The sequence below is a fragment of the Erpetoichthys calabaricus genome, chromosome 17, assembly GCF_900747795.2.
Source record: "Erpetoichthys calabaricus chromosome 17, fErpCal1.3, whole genome shotgun sequence".
Taxonomy (NCBI): Eukaryota; Metazoa; Chordata; class Cladistia; order Polypteriformes; family Polypteridae; genus Erpetoichthys; species Erpetoichthys calabaricus.
Genome location: NC_041410.2, coordinates 41,514,870 through 41,536,525, shown reverse-complemented (window position 1 = coordinate 41,536,525; position 21,656 = coordinate 41,514,870). Strand labels below are relative to the sequence as shown.

At 41.4% G+C, this 21,656-nt stretch overlaps 1 long non-coding RNA gene across 1 annotated transcript in view; it reads right to left on the bottom strand.

Moving 5' to 3' along the window:
* The window catches only part of LOC127526092 (uncharacterized), an 82,258-nt gene that overhangs the window by 38,311 nt on the left and 22,291 nt on the right, over positions 1 to 21,656 (bottom strand). Inside the window, exon 2 of the long non-coding RNA XR_007933711.1 lies at positions 14,117 to 14,237. This is a non-coding gene — a long non-coding RNA (uncharacterized LOC127526092). The remainder of the gene's footprint in view (positions 1 to 14,116; positions 14,238 to 21,656) is intronic.

The following is a 21,656-nucleotide window of genomic DNA, read 5'->3' as shown; positions in this document are numbered from 1 at the left end:
TGAATCTATTTAGTTCTATTTTAGTGTCCCTGGGGCCTGAGCCTATCCCAGCCAAATCATGTGCAAGGTAGAAAGCACACCTAGATGAGGTGCACACTCACTTACACAGTCTGTCACATCGTATGTGGCAGGGTGTTCAGACAATTACAAACTACAAGCCCAACCAACACAGCAGCGATGGTGATGCCTCCCTTCCGGATGAGCTGAAAAGTTCTTCGCATGGTTTGAGGCACAGAACAAAGAGCCTGCGAGAAAAGCAACACCTCCCTCCACTGACCAGGTACTCTGTCTCTCCATAACTGACGTAAAGAGGACTCTATCCAGAGTCAATCCACGCAAGGCTGCAGGACCTGACAACATACCTGGTCGTGTGCTCAATGAATGTGCCAGTCAACTGGCTGGTGTCCTCACAGACATCTTCAACACATCTCTGAGCCAGTCGTCAGTCCCAGCATGCTTCAAGGCGACCACGATCATACCAGTGCCGAAGAAGTCATCAGTGACATGCCTGAATGACTACCGACCAGTTGTACTCACGCCAATCATAATGAAGTGCTTCGAAAGGTTTTCATGTCATACATAAAGACTAATCTCCCTGCCTCCCTTGACCCTCTTCAATTTGCATACTGCTCAAACAGGTCAACTGAGGATGCCATATGCTCTGCCCTTCACCTCTCCCTGACACATCTGGATAAAAAAGACACATATGTCAGGATGCTATTCATAGACTTTAGCTCTGCCTTCAACACAATCATCCCTCAAAAGCTGGTTGTAAAACTGAGCAGGTTGGGCCTGAACACCACCCTCTGCAATTGGATCCTGGACTTCTTGACAGAGAGGCCCCAGTCAGTTCGGATGGGCTACAACACTTCCAGCATCATCACACTGAGCACTGGAGCACCGCAGGACTGTGTGCTTAGTCCACTGCTGTTCACCCTGCTGACTCACGACTGTACAGCCACGCACAACACCAACCACAGCATCAAGTTTGCGGATGATACGACGGTGCTGGGACTGATAAGCAGAGATGATGAAAGAACATACAGAGATGAGGTGGAACAGCTGTCTGCATGGTGTGAAGACAACAGTCTATCTCTCAATGTCGACAAGACAAAAAAGATAATCGTGGACTTCAGGAAATCACGTCCTGCCCACATCCCACTCAGCATCAACGGTTTAGATGTGGAGACTGTTAGGAGTACCAAGTTCCTTGGTGTGCACATAACTGAGGAACTTATGAAGACACATAACACCTCATCACTAAACAAGAAAGCCCAGCAGAGAATACACTTCCTGAGACGACTGAAGCGAGCAAGTCTTTACCCTTCCATCCTCACCATGTTCTACAGAGGCACCATTGAGAGTGTTCTGACCAGCTGCATCACGCCCTGGTATGGCAACTGCAACATATCCGACTGCAAGCGCCTGCAAAGGATAGTGAAGACAGCAGAGAACATTATTGGGGTGCCTCTCCCTTCACTACAGGACATATTTTACAAACACAGTGTACGCAAGGCCTGCAACATTGTGCAGGACCCCTTACGCCCCTCACATGGACTTTTCACACTTCTGCCATCCAAGAGAAGATACTGCAACATCAAAGCCAGATCTGCCAGGCTGCAGGAGAGTTTTTACCCCCAAGCTGTTAGACTCCTTAACACCAGGCTGCCCCCTAGGACCTTCCACACAGCCTCAACCACCTTGAAAATGAGAACTTTTTATACATGTGAGCCACTGTCCTGCAAAGACGAGTGTGCATGTAGAGAAGAACTGAAAATCTCATACTGACCTTTAAGTATTTTGACACTCTTGTTATACTTCTGCTGTGAAACATTCTGACCTGTCATTGTTTACACATGTCTTAAACAACTATTATCATACACTGATAATTTCTGTATTATCTATATCTATTATTTATTTATTATATTACATATCTTACACATCAATATTGCTGCTACTTCTTTGTCTTTGTCTTGTCTTTGCGCAATGTCTTGTCTTGTTTGTGTTTTAATTTTAAATTTAAATTTTAATTCTATTTTTAATTTATTATTTGCACGTCATGTTGTTACACTGTGGACCCTGAGCCAAAAATGTCGAACGGTTACAGGGCAAATTGGTTAAATGCGTCCAAAAATGTCGAACGGTTACAGGGCAAATTGGTTAAATGCATATCAATAGACTGTGCTGAAACAGTTGGTGGTGATCGTGCTGAATATCTATAACCGTTAACAACGTCCGGTCTTACATCACATGAATTACTGTAGAAAGAAGGATGTATCCAAGAAAGGTAATGTAGTTCATCTTCCGCAGATAACATTAGACAACAAAGGAGATCTTGATATGTCATTTGTATTAAAATGTTAACAGTTTCTGGTTAGAATAGGTTTTGCAAAGGCAATTAACAAATCACAGAGCCAAACATTCGAAAAAGTCATTTTATTTAATAGAGAGAAAAAAACGAAATTCGATCACGGGCAGTTATACGTTACACTGATGCATATTTAACAATTCCCATGAAAATAAAAATCTGTTTAAATCGTACATCCGCATCCTCATATGCGAGCAGCAGAACCGCAAATAGGCTAGAGCGTTGCGCAGGCCAAGGGGTTGGCGAATTGAGCAGGGGGCTTTGCCCCCTAGTCTATTATATATTTATTATGAAATTCCTTTTAAAAGGGAGAAATGGGCAAACATAAAAGAAGCAGTAACAAGTACACTGCAAAACTGCTATCTTGTTTGCCCTAAACAGGAAGATGATTAGCAAGGCTTTAAGTTAACACTATGATAATTCTTTTGACTTGGAATTAACTTTCTGAACCCTACAAATCAAACTGAGAGGTATCATGTGTTGTCAAGTAAAGCACTTCAAGTTCCATGAGGAAATGTCAGGTTGCCAACCCAGTCGTTCCCATTTAATCGAACTAAAGAGAAGGTAAATGAAGGTAGCTGCACAAAATGAAACAGAAAACTCCAAAATAAGCTCAGGATCTGTCTGACTTTGTAATTCCAAAGTTTCAGTCACCAGGTAGGAGCTTGTCTTGCGGTGTGGTTCTGTTCACAAAGGGGCCTCAGAATTTTTAGGTGGGGGTCCAGAAGGGGTCAGAGTTTATTGCCCTCTGTGGACATCTTCTCAGTACTGTGGATGGAATAGAAGAGGACAAAGGTAGTACAGGCACCCCCTCTCGACCCAGGGAGGTAGTACACACCATAGATGAGCGATCCACTGAGGCACATGTGTGACACATGGTAGACAGGATGGGGATATGCAGAACTGCTGTAAGTGGACAGCATAGATGTTACTGAGAAATGCTCTCCTTTTATATCACTCCTTCTTGCCAAGTCAGTGAAGAGCAAAGAAATCACAAACTTTAATGTAAAGAAATCCACACAGCAACAAGTAGTAGTTCCTCAAGTCAAAACTCAGTTTGGCAAAATTTTATTAGAATGTACCAAGTGTTTATAAATTGTAGTGAGCGAGGGATGACTCTAACTGAAAGGAGCACATGGAGGCACTGCAAGGACAAGCAATTTTTCGTTGTATGGATCACTCCGAGGCATTTGTGTGACCTTCTTCATGGCTTGTCAGAGCTGAACTGAGACGCAATCTTCTTGAGGCATCCCATTGATATACTGTCCAGACCAGAAGAGGATGGGGGGCTGGGGGGTATGAGGGGGCTTCTTTGGCTTTGTTGCCCTCAAAAGGTTGCTCCTCAAGGTTGTGAGGGAAAAAAAAGACAACACTGCGACCTCTCTCGTCTTGGAGTGGGACCACAGAAGGTGATCCTCTGATGCACATGCATGACAATATGTTATGTGGAGATTTTTTTAAATTTAATTTTAAGATTTTTATCATTATCATGATTTTCATTCTGCTGTTCTGGATAATTAATCCATCATTTACTAATGAGGATGTTAGGGGCCTGACACTAGAGTAGATGCAGTCTTTCAGCACTCAGTGTCATTTGCCTGGGTGTCTGATCTGCTTATTGTTAATTGTCATTGACTATAGTCATGCATGGGCATCTGAGGATCACCCTCCAGGCTCAGATAAGGTATGCAATAACCTGCCAGGACAAGAGGGGGTGCCAACACTAACAATACCGCCTCTTTTCCCCTGCTTAACTCCAAGAAGCAACTCAAGAAGGGCACCCCAGTTGGTATAAATCCAAGGGTATAAATTCAAGGGTTCCCGAAAGATGAGGAACTATGTCCCACATGTGCGAGGCTCCCAGGCCCAGACCGGCTCAAAAGAGCCAAGAGTTTAGAGAAGCTGCTGAGGCTTAAGAGGCAGATTTTGCACCAGTTTTCTGTTGCGCCACCATACACTCATTTTTGTTCACTTTCTGGACATTGGCGGTAAATGGAGGGACGCGATTGACACCCCAACTTTTCTTTGGTTCTCTGCTTCCTTATTTGCCTTTCACACTATGCAAAAAATAGTCAAATAAGGAAGCATCAAAAGAGACTTAAACATTTTAAAGCAAAAATACAAATGTTTCTAAATATCCAAAATGTAAAAATCACACTAGCTGCTGTGCTTTTTTAAATGCAGAATAAGAAAAGAGACATAAGATCAGATAATGAAATGAGATCAATTTGAGGTAAAATGATTAATTGATGGAGAAATTGGCTGGCACAAAACCTGCAGCCACATGGGGTCCCCAGGACTGAATTTGGGTCAGAATGTGATTTTTGAACATCCCACTAATTTTCTTTTGATTGCTATCAGTCATTATAATGCTGGATCTTCCCTGATTTTTGAGACCATACTTGAGGAAACAAAAATACAGTAACGATGTTTTGTGTTGTGATCCAAGCGAACAGAAAAATATAATCTGTTTTTTTTTGGTTGTTTTTACCCCTACAGGATTTCTGATCCTACATCTAACTCAGAGAGCCGTATTATCTGCACCCAACATGTTGAGTAAAAAATTCATACAGTGGAGTGTGCTGGGAATGAAGGCTGGCTGCTGTGACGGATTTAGACTTGATGAGGCCCTAAGCATAAAAAGCTCAGAGGCCCTTTGATAAAGATAAAGATAAAGAGTCTCACAAAGGTGCACACCAAAGCAGAGCCTTGGGTCACCACAAAAAAAAATGTAAACATATATATATATATATATATCCCCGGTGTGGCACGGTGGTGCAGTGGGTAGCGCTGCTGCCTCCCAGTTGGGAGACCTGGGGACCTGGGTTCGCTTCCTGGGTCCTCCCTGCGTGGAGTTTGCATGTTCTCCCCGTGTCTGCGTGGGTTTCCTCTGGGCGCTCCGGTTTCCTCCCACAGTCCAAAGGCATGCAGGTTAGGTGGATTGGCGATTCTAAATTGGCCCTAGTGTGTGCTGGGTGTGTTTGTGTGTGTCCTGCGGTGGGTTGGCACCCTGCCTGGGATTGGTTCCTGCCTTGTGCCTTGTGTTGGCTGGGATTGGCTGTGTTTGGATTCAGTGGGTTGGATAATGGATAGATAGATAGATAGATAGATGGATATATATCCCCTTTAATTATTCAATAGCAAGGTATTTAAAGTAAAAAAACACAAATTATTTTTAAAAGAATGCATTTACTGGTTAATTATTATGAAAGACGCCCGGAAAACAGACAGAGACGGACTCAGAATGTCCAAAACACACACTTTTATTTTCTTCGCTTCCTTTTCCAACACAGAATGCACAAATCCCCAATAAACAACTCGCTGCTCAATCCTTTCTTTTCCTCTCTTTTCCTTTGCTGCCTCCACTCCTCTCTCGCAAGCTCTGTCCTCTGCCACCTGACTCGAGTTCCTTGAGTGGAGTGAGGCGGCCCCTTTTATAATGCACTTGGATGTGCTCCGGGTGCTCCCTGATGACCTTCCTGCAGCACCTCCTGGTGTGGCGGAAGTGCTGCAGTCCATGGCTCTGGAACCATCCAGACGCCCCATGGCGGTGGTCACGGGTTCCCACAGGGTTGAGCTTCCCAGCTCCGTGGTTTCCATGCAATCCCAGAGGGCTGCCATCTTGTGTGGGAATTGCCCCTCTCCCGGTCCCCTGCTTCTTCAGGTCTCCCGGTGGGGCAAGGTCCCCGGCCATCTATCACAGAATTTAAAAACTACCGTACATATAAAAAGCCTCGTAAAATTTTAAAAGTCAAAAAAAGTGATGTCCTAAGCCATAGCTTGTTTAGCTTATGCCTAAATCCGGCACTGGTTGGCTGGTGTTGCCACTTCAATATGGCTTAAAGGTTACCACTTTTATATGTCTTAAAAGTGCATAGCTTACAAAGTTTACGTGTGATGTTTTTGTTTTGCAAATTGGTTTTTATTTTGCAAATTTCCTTTCAAAAGTACATTCAGGTACTTCACCACTGTGGACTGGCCTGCCTTACCCGGATGGGGCTGGTAAGGCTGCACCTTGGGCATAGGAAGGACACCAGTAGTGAGTGAGGAAAACACGTCTCTAGCAAGTTAGATGTGATTGAAATTATTATGATTGTAAACAACTCCTTCTCAGCTTAATGGACAGAGCTGTGAAAGATTTAGATGCTAGAAGAAGTTTAAGCACTATGAGCACAAGGCTGTATGAAGCTCACCCACAGTCAACTTGAACAACACATACATCCACTAAAGCTGTGCCTGGGGCAACACCCTTCACGTCTGAGAAGTGGAATGAGATATCTTCTCTCAGCAGCTGATACTTAGAAGGGAAAGCCTTTCCAAATAAATTTGGCTGATCAGTGTCCTTTGGTGTCTGATACTTTGTTAAGTTTGACTGGGGATGGATGCCAAAAAAGGGTATAGAAAATATGCCGCATATATCTCATCCCAGGAAAGAAAAGGTATTCAGGGATGAAAACTCCAAAATGCTAACTTTTAGAGTGCACCATCTGTGGAAATGTAAAAGCAATGCATTTTGATACACGCATAGCAAAATTCATTCTAATAGTTGGCATCCTAAGAAAGTTCACACTGCTGCCGAGTGTTCTGCCCCACATGTTGTTAGCTGTTAGCTGTTATTTGTTGAGCTGTGCTTCCCCCTTTGTCTTGTCATTTATTAACACATTCACACACTCACAGTGGTGCCATAAAATGTCTATGAAACTCACATAAAGCATGTAGGTCCCATTATAAACATTTGAATACAATACACCCCATGTGTCTCACATAGGCACCCTTTATCTCTTGTTTCGGTCACGTCCGAAACGTATCTTTAAGGTATATAAACCCCTGGGTCTGGTTAGTTGTGGTACGCAGCAATCTGAACCTCTGTCTACGCACATCTCTTTGTCTTGATCCAACTGTGGAAATCACTCGCCTTGTAAGTGTCTTTTAAAGCTTCATTGTTTAACGCATACTCTATGCTATGGTATTGCTTTGTAAATCATTCTTTATTGTCTTTAGTTGTACACCTGTATATACCTGTACATTTATTTTGTATATATTTCAGTTTACAATGAGGTACATCCAGTAAAAGCCTTCAAGAAAGCTCACCCCTTGTCGTTTTTATGTTAATGTGCCGAGTTGCTTAAGCTCTCTGCGGCCGCGTTGCACGGACAGCGCGGAGTGAGGCAGAAAACCGAGAGTCCAATGCCTAATGCTTGCTATATATTTGTCCACAATAAAGTTTAGTGATCCAGTTCACTCTGGCTTTCACAATATTACAAGAATTAGATTAGATTAGATTAGATTAGATTAGATTAGATTAGATTAGATGAACTTTATTAATCCCATGAGGAAATTCAGATGCATACAGCAGCAGAAACATAAGAAACAACGATATGGACTCATGGGACAGATAATACAACCAACCAATCAATCAATCAATCAATCAATCAATCAATCAATCAATCACAATAAACCTAATAAGTACATCAGGTGGAAGCATTGAATTGCTTAATAGAAGTGGGCAGTAAAGACCCGAGAGCCACTTCTTAGCACATGGTGGTGGAGTGAGCCTGTGGCTAAAAGTGCTCTAAAAGAGCACCTCCTGGAGAGGATGGAGAGGATTTTTCATGATTTTGCCTCAATCCTGTTTTCTTCAGCTGCTTCCAGTGTGTCCAGGGTCCTCTGTGGTGGAAAAGGCTTTCTTGATATGTTTATTCAGGCATTGTGCTTCTTTTGAGCTCAAGTTGCTTCTCCAGGGGACTGTAGCATAGAACAACACACTGGCTACTATGAAGTGCTCTACTGGTTTGAAGTGTTCTGTCAAAGATGTATCAGTCTATAAGTTCAAGCTGAACCTCACTGAGGGCACTTTGAAGTCTTTAAATTGGCTGGAAAACTCACCGGAACATGGCTGCATATCTGTTAAGCTGATCAGCAGACAGGTTCCTCCCTCTCAGTGTGGGAAGGTGTATCAATGTATCCCTCTCTACGTCTTGTGAGAGAAGGAGCAGCTTCCTCATGAAGGCCTTGACTAGGCTGTGCATATCATGTGCAAAAATGCCTTTGCCTTGCAATTTTGTATTCAGTTCATTCATAAGTGCAGTCATGTCAACAGCAAATGCTGAATCTGATAGCCACTCAGTGCTGCTTAGTTTGATAAAACTCTTGAATCTCTGATTTCAGATCCCAGGCTTGTTTAAGCATTGTGCCCAAGCTTAGCCACCTGGCAGGTGTGTGGGAGCCCAGATCAGTGTGACCAGCCTCATGCTCCTCCAACACTGTAACAAACTGTCTGTGATTTAATGCCAGGCCCTGATACAATTTACAGTATTTATTATGAGATCAACCACATCATTAATTTTCAGCACTCATTTACATAGCACTTGTTGGTAAATAATACAATGTAATAATACAAGGAGTTTTTGGGCTGGATTAGTCTCAGCCTCTTTTTCCTGCATCCTTTCCTTTTTAAAAGTCCAACATTTTTATCTGTAAAATTAGGAGAGCCATCAGTTTTCACACCAACTAACGTCTAACCTTTGTAGTCCTAAATTTCTGCATGCACGTAATGACTTCAGTAAATAAATCTTTACCAGCTGTTGTCCCTTTCACTGACTGCATAGAAGCCTGCAGTTGCTCTGTCATTTCAAAGTCTATCATTATTCCTTTCACAAAAATCAGCAGTTCTGCTGTGTCATGAACATAGATAGATAGATAGATAGATAGATAGATAGATAGACAGACAGACAGACAGACAGACAGACAGACAGACAGACAGACAGACAGACAGACAGACAGACAGACAGATAGATAGATAGATAGATAGATAGATAGATAGATAGATAGATAGATAGATAGATAGATAGATAGATAGATAGATAGATAGATAGATAGATACTTTATTAATCCCAAGGGGAAATTCACATACTCCAGTAGCAGCATACTGATAAAAAAAATATTAAATTAAAGAGTGATAACAATGCAGGTATAACAGACAGACAATAACTTTGAATAATGTTAACATTTACCCCCCCGGGTGGTATTGAAGAGTCGCATAGTGTGGGGGAGGAACGATCTCCTCAGTCTGTCAGTGGAGCAGGACATTGACAGCAGTCTGTCGCTGAAGCTGCTCCTCTGTCTGGAGATGATACTGTTCAGTGGATGCAGTGGATTCTCCATTATTGACAGGAGCCTGCTCAGCGCCCATAGCTCTGCCACGGATGTCAAACTGTCCAGCTACATGCCAACAATAGAGTCTGCCTTCTTCACCAGTTTGTCCAGGCGTGAGGCGTCCCTCTTCTTTATGCTGCCTCCCCAGCACACCACCGCGTAGAAGAGGGCGCTCACCACAACCGTCTGATAGAACATCTGCGGCATCTTATTGCAGATGTTGAAGGACGCCAGCCTTCTAAGGAAATATAGTCGGCTCTGTCCTTTCTTACTCAGAGCATCAGTATGTTTCCACGTCTGTCTGTTTCGGGGTTTGGGCAGCAGAAGTGCCCTCTAGTGACCACTATATATATATATATATATATATATATATATATATATATATATATATATATATATATATATATATATACACATATACAGTTTATATATATACACACTCATTGTAATACTAAGGAAACAAAAATTAATGAGAGACGCTATCTCTTCCACCTTTTCACCTCGAACGGATACTCAAAATCATTCATTAATCGGAGTCTACACAACAGACGCCAAATGAATCAGCAAACAATCGACTTAAATCAGAACCCCCACCCCACCTGGCACTCACTCCCTTATCACCACAATGTGTCAGAAGGCACAACGCGCATCCTGACCAAGTTGGGCATCAGAATAGCACACAAACCCACAAACAATCTGCACACGGTCCTGTTTAATGCTAAAAACAAGAAATCGACAGCAGAAACACGAAACGCAGTTTATAGTATTCCATGCAATTCTTGCTCAGCGGTATACATAGGACAAACGTCAAAAAGAATCTCAACACGTGTACAGGAACGTCAGAAGAAAGGATGCACTATCTTTGATCTATGCACATACTAAATCGACAGGACATACATTCAACTGGGACAATCTAAAAGTAAAATTTAAGGCCAGTACTAAAAGTGCCAGAGAGTTGGCCGAGTCTTGGCTATCAGATGAAAACGGCATCAACAGACACTTGGACATAAATCCAGCATATGCCAACTTAAGAAGAACATGTACATAATAAATAAACTATCCACCCCCCCCCCTTGATCATACAGACTTAGTCACCAGCACCTCCCCCCCCCCCCCCCACCCACTTAATGTGTTGCTATATATTGCCTTTGATTCTTGTAAGTCTAAGCATTATCCTCTGATGAAGACCACTTGAAAGCTCAGGAATAAAAAAAAAAACTATTTTATGATACGTGATTCTTTTTTCTCCATTCGTGGATCTCCAGCTGCAAAATATATATATATATATATATATATATATATATATATATATATATATATATATATATATATATATATATATATATATATATATATATTGTAAGAAAGGCGTTATATTGCACCCGACCCGACACAGATTGGACACTGGAGGCATGCATAAAAAATAAACAAACTTTTATTTTCTTCAGCTGGAGAGCACGTCTTCCCATAAACCTCCCAGCCACAACATAGTCCCAAGCACAAAAACTACACTACAACTCTCCTCTCTCTTCCTCTTCAACCACCACTCCTCTACAAGCTTTGTCCTCCTCGTCCTGATTCTGGCTGCTGAGTGGTTAGTCGCTGGCTCCTTTTATTGGGTACCCAGGTTGTTGCGAAACTAGTGCCCAAAAGGGACTAGCAGCTCCTGCTGCAGCACCCCCTGGCGGCGCCTGCGGAACCCAACAGGGCTGCACAGAACTCCAACCCCCATGAAGCCCTGGGGGAGTCCGAGGCACCACTGTAACCCAGGGAGGCTGCCATCTAGTGTCCAGGGGGAGATACTGGGTCTCCCATCCTTGTCCCCCTGGTACATATGTTGTAGGGGCGTCCTGGCCAGGTATGGGCCCGGCCATCTGCCACTATATATATATATATATACAGTGGAACCTCGAGATACGATCACCTCTGTATACGAGAAATTCAAAATACGAGGAAAGTATGAGCGAAAAATTCAGATCTAAATACGAGCATTGGCTCACGTAACGAGCCACGAGCCAGGCTGTGGGTATAGCTCGCGGCTTAGCGAGGGGGCGTGGTAGCTGTAGCGAGCCGCAGGGCGATCTGCGGTGTCTGCGTTTCTCACCTAAGTGCACAGGTGGGAAACTGCCCACATCCATGATTTGTCCTGTGGCTGATGGGCTGGGCAGGGTTGCCACCCGTCCTTTAAAATATGGAATCGTCCCGTATTTGAGAATGAAATTGCGCGTCCCGTTTTGAATCAATACGTATGCGTCCCTTATTTTTTTGTATTAAAAGTGGTAACCCTAGCAGCTGCCATGTCTTCCCCGCATATATAGAGAAGCGCGAGCCGGTTAAGGGGGAGTATTTTTTTGTATTAAAAGTGGTAACCCTAGCAGCTGCCATGTCTTCCCCGCATATATAGAGAAGCGCGAGCCGGTTAAGGGGGAGAAAAAGTAAAAGAAAAGAGAGGAGAGGAGAGAGAACGGAGGTTGCAGGAGGAGGCAGGAATCCGCAGCAGTAGGAAGTCGGTGCGAGAGAGCGAGCGAGTGCAGGCTCGCGTGTAGCTGAACAGGCGAGCCAAACAGCTGAAGCAGGACGGTGTAGAGAAGGTCAGCTGCATTAAGTGTCTCGCCTGTTGCAGAGCCCGCATGGGAGAAGCAGGTGAGACGCTAACAGAGAAGAAGCACCGGGGATTGTCATCTGTTTTTTTGAAGACTGCTTCCTGTTGACGTTTTAACCTCGTGTTAAAGGATTGTTATTCTTATGTACTTTAAACCTCCACTTCACAACTGTTTTAAGGATTATTTATTTAAAGATTTATTGAATGCTCTACTGCACTTTGGACACCTGTTTTGATTCTTTTAATAATCAGTTATATTATTTACCAGTGTTATTTATTAAAGGTAGACTACAGTATATATAATTTATCAGTGTTATTTGTTAGGAAAATTGATTTTTATGTTAATATATTTGGGATGCGGAACGGATTAACTGGATTTCCATTATTTTCAATGGGGACGTTTGTTCTAGATACGAGAAATTCACTATACAAGCTCAGTGCTGGAACGAATTAAACTCATATCTAGAGGTTCCACTGTATGTATATATATATATATATATATATATATATATATATATATATATATATATATATATATATATATATTAATATGCACATACAGTATATAATGTATATTATTTTAGTTTTAAGACTTCCACTATGAGGAAAAAGTAATGGAGGAATGTAACATAAATTGAACTTCACAATATGTTTATTCCTAAAAAAGAACATTAATTTTTTGTCCCAAGCTAAATAATGAGATCATTTCTCTTCGTGACCTACTTTTGGGATATCAGTTTCTTTATTTTATTTCACACTCTGTTTCATTTTTACTTTTACTCTCTTGAAGTATGGTTGCCCTACTAACCATTAAATGAGGATGACATCTGAATTATAAATTCTTTTTCAACCTTCATCATCAATAACTTTAATTTCAAAAGATTTGTTTTAAAAGCATATTTTGTTTCCTGTTCTAGTTGCTCTGTTTGTTTTCACTTTGGGGTTTTTCTTTCCAACTGCTTGAGTTAGTTTTTTAGGGTGCTGTTTTATTTTGCGAATGGTTCCCAGTAATCTTTAGCAATATTTCAGAAACAGGAAAAAGACAACTGATCTTTACCAAGTGGTAGAGTGGAAGTAACATGCCATTAGAATTGTTATTTTGGCCACTTTTGTTTAACATTTAGAAAATACTCAGCATTTCTGCTTTGTTTTAATTAAAAAAAATCTTAAACAGAATGTTCAAAACGTAACCCTTCAGGCAAAAATCTCATCAGTCTTCAAATCCAAAAAAAACATTTGACCTGATGGTATCAGTCCTAGCCTTTTGACATCACACACCTCCCAGCTTGTATGCCACTGATTGGCGGAGCCAACTTAAAAGAACAGGGCTGAGCACTCATGCCCGTTGCGTGTATTCAACACAAATTCAAATTCTTTAGTTATGAGCTAAGAGCTTCCTTTTCTAGAAGACAATGCAGATGTGTACATGCATGCTACTGTCAAAATATAAACACACCTTAAAGCAGATTTTTTTCCAATGAGTCTGATAATATATCATTCAAGTTGTGCTTAAGTGTTTGAAGTGTGAATGGGTTTTTGCCACAGAAGTTCCCCAGCTACTGTAAGGAGTGTTGTAAAGTGTTATGCCAGTCTTAACTTGACTGCCTGATCCAATCCTGGGTTTTTGTCCTACTGTTTTAATTCATGATATTGATTGGATAAGTGTGTGAGAGGATAGGAGACAATGCTGGAAGTTAGATCCTATGCCGGCATATGTTCTCATTCATATTTTTATATTTAGAAAGATCATGAAATCAATATGAAGATTGAATACATTATTTTAATTTCTGCACTCTTCGTAGTGGATTGGCTGAGAGCGCTATATATACCAGGCATTGAAATCCACAGATAATATATGCCACCACAATCTGAAAAGAAGTTTTTTGAAACCAATACACTACATGAGAAAGGAACCTTCATTGGGAAGACCAAGATCACTAGAGGCCTTTCAAAAAGAAAATATGTTTTAATGTCCTGGAAATCATACTTACTCAGACATTAATGAAGGAGACAGGACCTGTGGACCAAGCAGGCAGTTGATTGAATTGGACTGTGATGGTGAGATTGTGCTTCAAGGGGACAAGAGCTTCAAGAGTTATATTTATGGCATTTCTGTGATAGAAAAAAACAGTCATGAATGCAAAGTTTTCAGGGTAACAATACAGCAATGTGTCTTGGTGACCTCTACAATATTTTTTTATTGGTTTTATTAAAAGCAAGTGACATTCCATAGTCAAGTTTAACAAAACTAAGTTCAATCCTGACTCAACGGGTTTAGAGGCCGCCACAAAGCAGACACCACTTAGTCCAAAGCTGGGAAGTGAAATGGAGAAAGATTTTACTAGCAGGTGGAAGAATGACTAGGATCAAGTAATGGAAAAGCATTTAACAAATCTGACGTGTAACCGATCAACATTTTTGGATGCATTTAACCAATTTTCTGTCTAACTGATCAACATTTTTGGCATTAATTCGTTTAACTTCCTTGTTTCTCTGTGCTAGGATTGCCTGTGTATTCCATTTTTCTGTTGATAACCCTTTGTGATGAAATTCTAGAATAAGATTTGGACATAATACGTCTTCTTTAATTTTTTAACTTAAAGTGAGGAAAACATTAAAATGTATAAATGCTGACAGCGCAGAACGTATGTCTGACAAAAGCATTCACACGAATGAGAGTTGAGGTCTTGTTTGAAAATGTTTGAGAGGAGGGTGTGACTTGAAAAAATGTCAAGGCAAAAGTCTCGTCTCGCGGGACTTGAAAAAAATCTCCCTTCCAAAATGTCTCATCTAGTTGGAGGATTTTTTTTTATGTAATAAAGAAATATAAATGAATCAATGACAATGGTTGAGAGCATGCACTGATTGCATGTTGCTGCACCCACCACACAACAAACTACCAGGATTGAGACCCGAGTGCAGTGGGTGACACCCCAGCCCCACACTGGAACGATGTGAGGTTTTTAATGGTGGCTGGAGTACCAAACCTGCGACAAACCCCTAAATGTTCCCTATATATTGGAGGACCTGATTGTAGGGCCGGATGCAGATTAACGTCATACCCGGGACGAAGCAATGGCAGGTTAAGGGCTCAAGGGCCCAACAGAGTAGAGTCACGTCTGCCGTTTATGGGATGCTGGCACAGATCCCTAGCCTCAGAGCCACCTCTCTGCCCTTAATGACAATGGCATGAACAAAAATATTCTACCCTTAAACTAACATTTTGTAGCTCAGCCTTTGGTGACACTAACTGACACAAAGCACTTCCTGTGGCTCTGATTAAGATTTCTACTCTTCTGAACTGGTTGTTTGGCCCGCTCTTCTTCAGTTCTCTCATTTTTGATGGACACCTCCTTCCAACTGTGACTTTCAACTCTTTCTACAGATATTCAATGGGATTCAGATCAGGACTTATAGATGGACTATTCAGAACAACCCAATGTTTTGCTCTCATGCATTCTTGGGGGGCTTTTTGAAGTTTGTTTCTGGTCATTATCTAGCTGGAAGACTCATGACTTGCAACTGAGATGCAGCTTTCTGAAACATGGCTGTACGCTTCACCACAAAATGTCTTCTGAATTTATTGTGTCCTGCAGTAAAGCAACCTCAAAACATCTCTGAGCCACTCCCATGTTTTGCGATAGAGATAGCGTTCCTTTCTTTGAAAATGTCATTTTTTATTTTTATTTTTTTTTTACTTTGAACACAAAGTTGGCGTGATTTACCAAAAAGCTCTGTTTTGTTTCATCTGTGCAAAGGGCATTCTGTCTGAAGGACTTGGGTTTGTCAACATGCATCGCAGCAAACTCTACACCTTCTTTGTGTTTCTCTTTTTGAAGTTGGATCTTTTTAGGTCTTCTACCATGACGTATGTTTCTAACCAGACAGCAACGAGTGGTGCAACTTGAAACTGTTACACCTTGAGGTTGAAGGGTAGCTTGAACCCATATTGAAGCTTTCCTTGTTCTTTCTCCACCATTCAAACAGTCTTTCTCTTTAGTCTTGGGTCAATTTTCCTCCAGGGATGTTTCCTACAGTTGCATGGGCCTTAAATTTGATGGTGATATTTGCAAAAGCAGTCTCAGAAACATTTAGCACTTTGGAGATGATCTTGATGCCTTTATGTTGACCCTGTTTGGCTGTTATTGTCTGTTTTGCCTCCTCAGACATTTCTCTTCTTCAGTGTTCAGTGTGGCACAAAACAGTTGAGTGAGTTCTTTTCTTTGTTTAAACTGTCTGGATGAGCGATTGCAAGATTTAAGAAACCTGTAGTAATCATTAAAATACACTAATCTGCCTGAAGGACCATTACAAGACAATTATTTCATATAACCTGTAAAGGGTTCCAATAATTTTGTCCCCACCATTTTAGAAAGATGATCTGTTGTGGCAACCCCTAACAGGAGCAGGCAAAACAAGAAGAAGACTAAATAAGAAGAATTGAGTTCTTTTCACAGTTTTTTTTGTTTTTTTCCACTGCAAACTGAAGAAATGCATGTTTGGATGACAAAAGATCTTTTAATGTCAATACTTTTTAGGACCAATGGTGCAATATTTGAATAAACTGCAATGGTATCAATACTTTCAGCATGTATGCCCTCATAGTGTGTCAATGTGCCTGTATCTTTTTTGCTTTTTAACAGCTGAGAAAATCTTTGTCATGATTGTCCAGGGGATCCATCTTCATTAAATCAGGATGTCACCTTCGGGTCACCATAGGTAGTCATTATTTCTTGTCAGTATTCACAATGCTAATGAGCACCTTTGAAATTTTTTTAGTGATTGTTAATCCTTTACTTGTCATACACAATTTCTTGTATATTGGAATTTGTCATTTTTTACATACCCCAACTTACTCTCCAGAGACCCAGGGAGTTTTGGGGTCAGAGTGCAGGGTCAGCTATTTGTAGAGTGACCCTGGAGAAACTGCAGGTTAAGGGCTTTGCTCAAGGGCCCAACAGACTAGAATTCCTCCTGTCATTGCCAGGATTCGAACTGGCAACCTTTGAGTTACCAGTCCAGATTCTTTAGACAGAGGGCCACCACTCCGCAGCCACCCCAAGATTAATAGTTTTAGAATTATGATGGTAGCTTCAAGAGTGTGCTGTGGGTCTTATTTGTTCTACACTTCATCACACTGTAACATCTGAACAGCACACGGAATACAAAAATGATAAAAGTGGATCTTACTAAGGATTACAAGGAAGACTTTGAATTTTAGTGCACACTGTGTAGAATTTGTGAAACAGAAATACTTGTTTTTTATTTGTACGTTTTCTCTGTTACACATCTGAACACTAAGCCCAATACATGGCCACTATCTCACATTTCTCAGGCGTACAAAAACACTCACTCCCATTCTATGTTACACCCCTAGGTCATATTGGTTTGCCTGGTAGCTGAAGATTCTGCCTTTGCATCATAAATATCCTTTGACACTTAAGAAAAGACCCCAGGGAGTGCCTTTTACTTTCTACTCAGAAATAAACAGCTTGAAAGCAGTTTCCTTTCTTGCTTATGTTACACAGCCGAAAAATTATCTTTTCATAAGCACCCACACATGTTGCTCCCTCGACTACGTGCTATTGGTTTGTTCATATCCACCTGACTCCAACTCAATGGAGAAGAAATTGAGCCAAGTAAAAGCAGTTCTGTCTTTTTCTTTCCCCTGTTCTCAGGGCTGGCACCAGAACAAAGTTTGTAAGGGGGAATTGGGTTTTCATCATGGGCTGAAGGGTAATTACGCATTCAATTAAACCCACAATAATCAAAGGGTCAATTACTATAAGTGGTTGGCAACCTTTTAAAATAATCATTTGTTAAACAGCCTGATGCTGCCCCTCCTATGAGACTCGCTGCTGTTTTTTCCACCTGATCTTGCTGACCTCTTCCTCATCCACCACCCACACCAATTCAATGTCTCCCTCTGTATACATGAGGTCAAAAGTAACTGCTCTCACTCACTCACCAACTCTGCAAACACACCGATGCCAAGCTCCTACCTGAGATTCCCCAAGAAAAACTGACCAGGGCTAATTGATTTTTGCAAAGGAGAGGCTCTTAAGTCCTTGTGTTTGAAAAGTAAGCAGTCTGTTTCTGCAATCTTTCCTTTTGCTGTAAGAGCATCATCAATGTCTGACTTCCCCGTAAGGCTCTGTCTCTTCTTATTATCCGCAGACACCTTAGCAGGGTCTTTCTTAGAACATTAGAACAATCTAGATGAGAACAGGCCATTCAGCCCAACAAAGTTTGCCAGTCTTATTCACTTAATTCTTCTAAAAAAACATGAGGTCTAGTTTTGAAAATCTCTAAAATCTTACTGTCTACCATGATATTTGGTAGCTTATTCCAAGTTTCCATGGCTTCATAATGTTTGTGCGAAATTTACCCTTAACATGTTTCCAAGGATTAAAAGTTTGAATGATTTTTAAAAGTTGACGTGAGAGAGGTTGTGGATATCGGTATATCAGACCACCTTTTCATATTGTTTAATGTAAAAATACTGATAACTACAACTAATGAGAAGCATAACGTTAAAAAAACGTTACGTTAATACATCTGCAGATTCAAAGTTTGTTAATATTTTAAACATTCAGTTCTTTAGTTACCTCAACAAGGCTAACAATGTTAATAGCAAGGTGGAAAATTTTTATGCTAAGGTGAGAGCTGCAGCTGACATAGTCGACCCTGAAAAGATAGTTAAGAAATCCTCCAGCACTACTATGTCCTGGGAAGCCCAAGGAGTGTCTGATTTAAAGAGAACATGTCAGAAAGTTTCTGATGCACTGCTTGTACATGCCATCTGTTCTGATAATCATGGTAGGCATTGTTAGGCTCTCCCTTTCATGATGAAAGTGAGGCCTGCCCAAAGTCGTGCAAAGCTGTGCAATATCTGGGTGGGCTTTTTAAAGGAAAGTTATAAACAAAAACATAACATAATTACTTTTTAGATAGATAGATAGATAGATAGATAGATAGATAGATAGATAGATAGATAGATAGATAGATAGATAGATAGATAGATAGATAGATAGATAGATAGATAGATAGATAGATAGATAGATAGATAGATAGATAGATAGATAGATAGATACTTTATTAATCCCCAAGGTGAAATTCACATACTCCAGCAGCAGCATACTGATAAAAACAATATTATATAAAAAAGAGTGATAAAAACACAGTGCAAGTTAAAAAGTGCAAGGTGGAGAGTGCAAGGCAGGTATAACAGTCAATAACATTGTATAATGTTACCGTTTACCCCCCCGGTGGAATTGAAGAGTCGCATAGTGTGGAGGAGGAACGATCTCCTCAGTCTGTCGCTGAAGCTGCTCCTCTGTCTGGAGATGATACTATTCAGTGGATGCAGTGGATTCTCCATAATTGACAGGATTAAGGCATGCTGAAGTGGCAATGCCAGTCTGCCTTGTGGCTGCTTCACTCTGGGTATACTCTGGTACTGCAGAGTTAGGCTCTGGCCTCCTGTAACTCAATTATCAGACTATCAAAGCATAGAAATAAAAGGATAGATGAACAAATCTGTTCCTTAAAATCAGTCACTTAAACAAATGTCCCTGTGATTTTTGTTGTTTTATACAGCCGCTGCATTCATTTGAGTACTAATAGGCCCCCATCTTAGTAATGCCTTCTTGCCAATCTCAATCAAGCACCTTTCACATAATCAGAAGGCAAATAACAAAATCCAAAGTAACATGATAAAAAGTGTTTATTCAGTGAATTTCATTGTGTAGAGAAAATGTTTACTCGACAAAAGTTGAAGAGCTCCACTCTTAAAACCTTTGGTTTTGTGTCCATCTCTCCAGGGTCTAGTTCTGCCTCCTCATTAATAAGCAAACCATATATGAAATGCTGAGTATCCCTGGATCGTATCCATTATTTGGTGCATTAAAGGGACTGTGGTCCTAAAATACAATCTCACATGTCTGTATGTAGAATATCAGGCTTCAGGGCTGTAGGCATCTTCTCAACATTAATACACAAGTGCCGCAAAGTAACATAGTAAATAGATATATTTTTAAATTGTATGTTATTCATGTGGGCGGCATGGTGGCGCAGTGGTAGCGCTGTTGCCTCGCAGTTAGGAGACCCGGGTTCGCTTCCCGGGTCCTCCCTGCGTGGAGTTTGCATGTTCTCCCCGTGTCTGCGTGGGTTTCCTCCGGGCGCTCCGGTTTCCTCCCCCGGTCCAAAGACATGCAGGTTAGGTGGATTGGTGATTCTAAATTGGCCCTAGTGTGTGCTTGGTGTGTGGGTGTGTTTGTGTGTGTACTGCGGTGGGATGGCACCCTGCCCGGGATTGGTTCCCTGCCTTGTGCCCTGGGATTGGCTCCAGCAGACCCCCGTGACCCTGTGTTCGGATTCAGCGGGTTGGAAAATGGATGGATGGATGGATGTTATTCATGTTATCTATACATATAAAAGGCAAAGCCCTCACTGACTAATCACTAATTCTCCCACTTTCCACATATAGGTGGGAAGCTGAAATTTCGCATGCTCATTCCTTGCAGTGTAGTATGTTTCATGTCCTATTGCAACACCCAAGGGAGGGAAATGGGTGTACCCCCTAAACTGTATATATAGATAGGGGAAACCCCTCCTCACTATTTCTGCGACTTCCAATATACGTTGAAAGCCCAAATTTCCCATGCTCATCCTTTACACTGTACTTACAAACATTAAGTATGTTTCACCGTGCCCCATAACAAACTTTTGAAAATAACGTCTTCTTTTTGGCGGTTCTCACCATTATGTCGTAAGGAACTTTTGGAACTGATCTCTCCTTTTGGAGGTTGCATTCCTTATTTCCATTAACAGACAATTTATTTCATGGCAGAAACACACAAGGGCCACCCCGGTCCCCATTCCTTTTTTCGCACGGCCGATGTCCACGCACCTACCACTTGGTTGGCTCCCTGCCTCTATACATTAATGACATCCCGCACTCATGTGCCTCCTCACTCGCTTCCTTACTTTCCTCAGCTGTTCATCGTGCTCACTGCTCCCTTCTTCTTTACTTTACATCTTCAAACCTGTTATTGTTGGCCTTGCTTCCTGCTGGTGACTCCAGCCTTTTTGTTACAATCATCACATTCACTCTCAATACTAAAATAAGCCTATGACAATCATGTTACGTTATTTTTAAAATGTTTCCTTTTCTTTTTCATAACTTCTTTAACACACTACTTCTCCGCTGCGAAGTGCGGGTATTTTCCTAGTTACTATTATAATGTTTACAAATATGTATTTAAGATATTGTTGTGTGTATAGTGCCTAATGTTTTGAGTTATATATGGTACAGTCAGGGTGGCACGGTGGCGCAGTGGTAGTGCTGCTGCCTCGCAGTTAGGAGACTTGGGTTCACTTCCCGGGTCTTCCCTGCGTGGAGTTTGCATGTTCTCCCCGTGTCTGCGTGGGTTTCCTCCGGGTACTCCGGTTTCCTCACACAGTCCAAAGACATGCAGGTTAGGTGGATTGGCGATTCTAAATTGTCCCTAGTGTGTGCTGTGTGTGTGT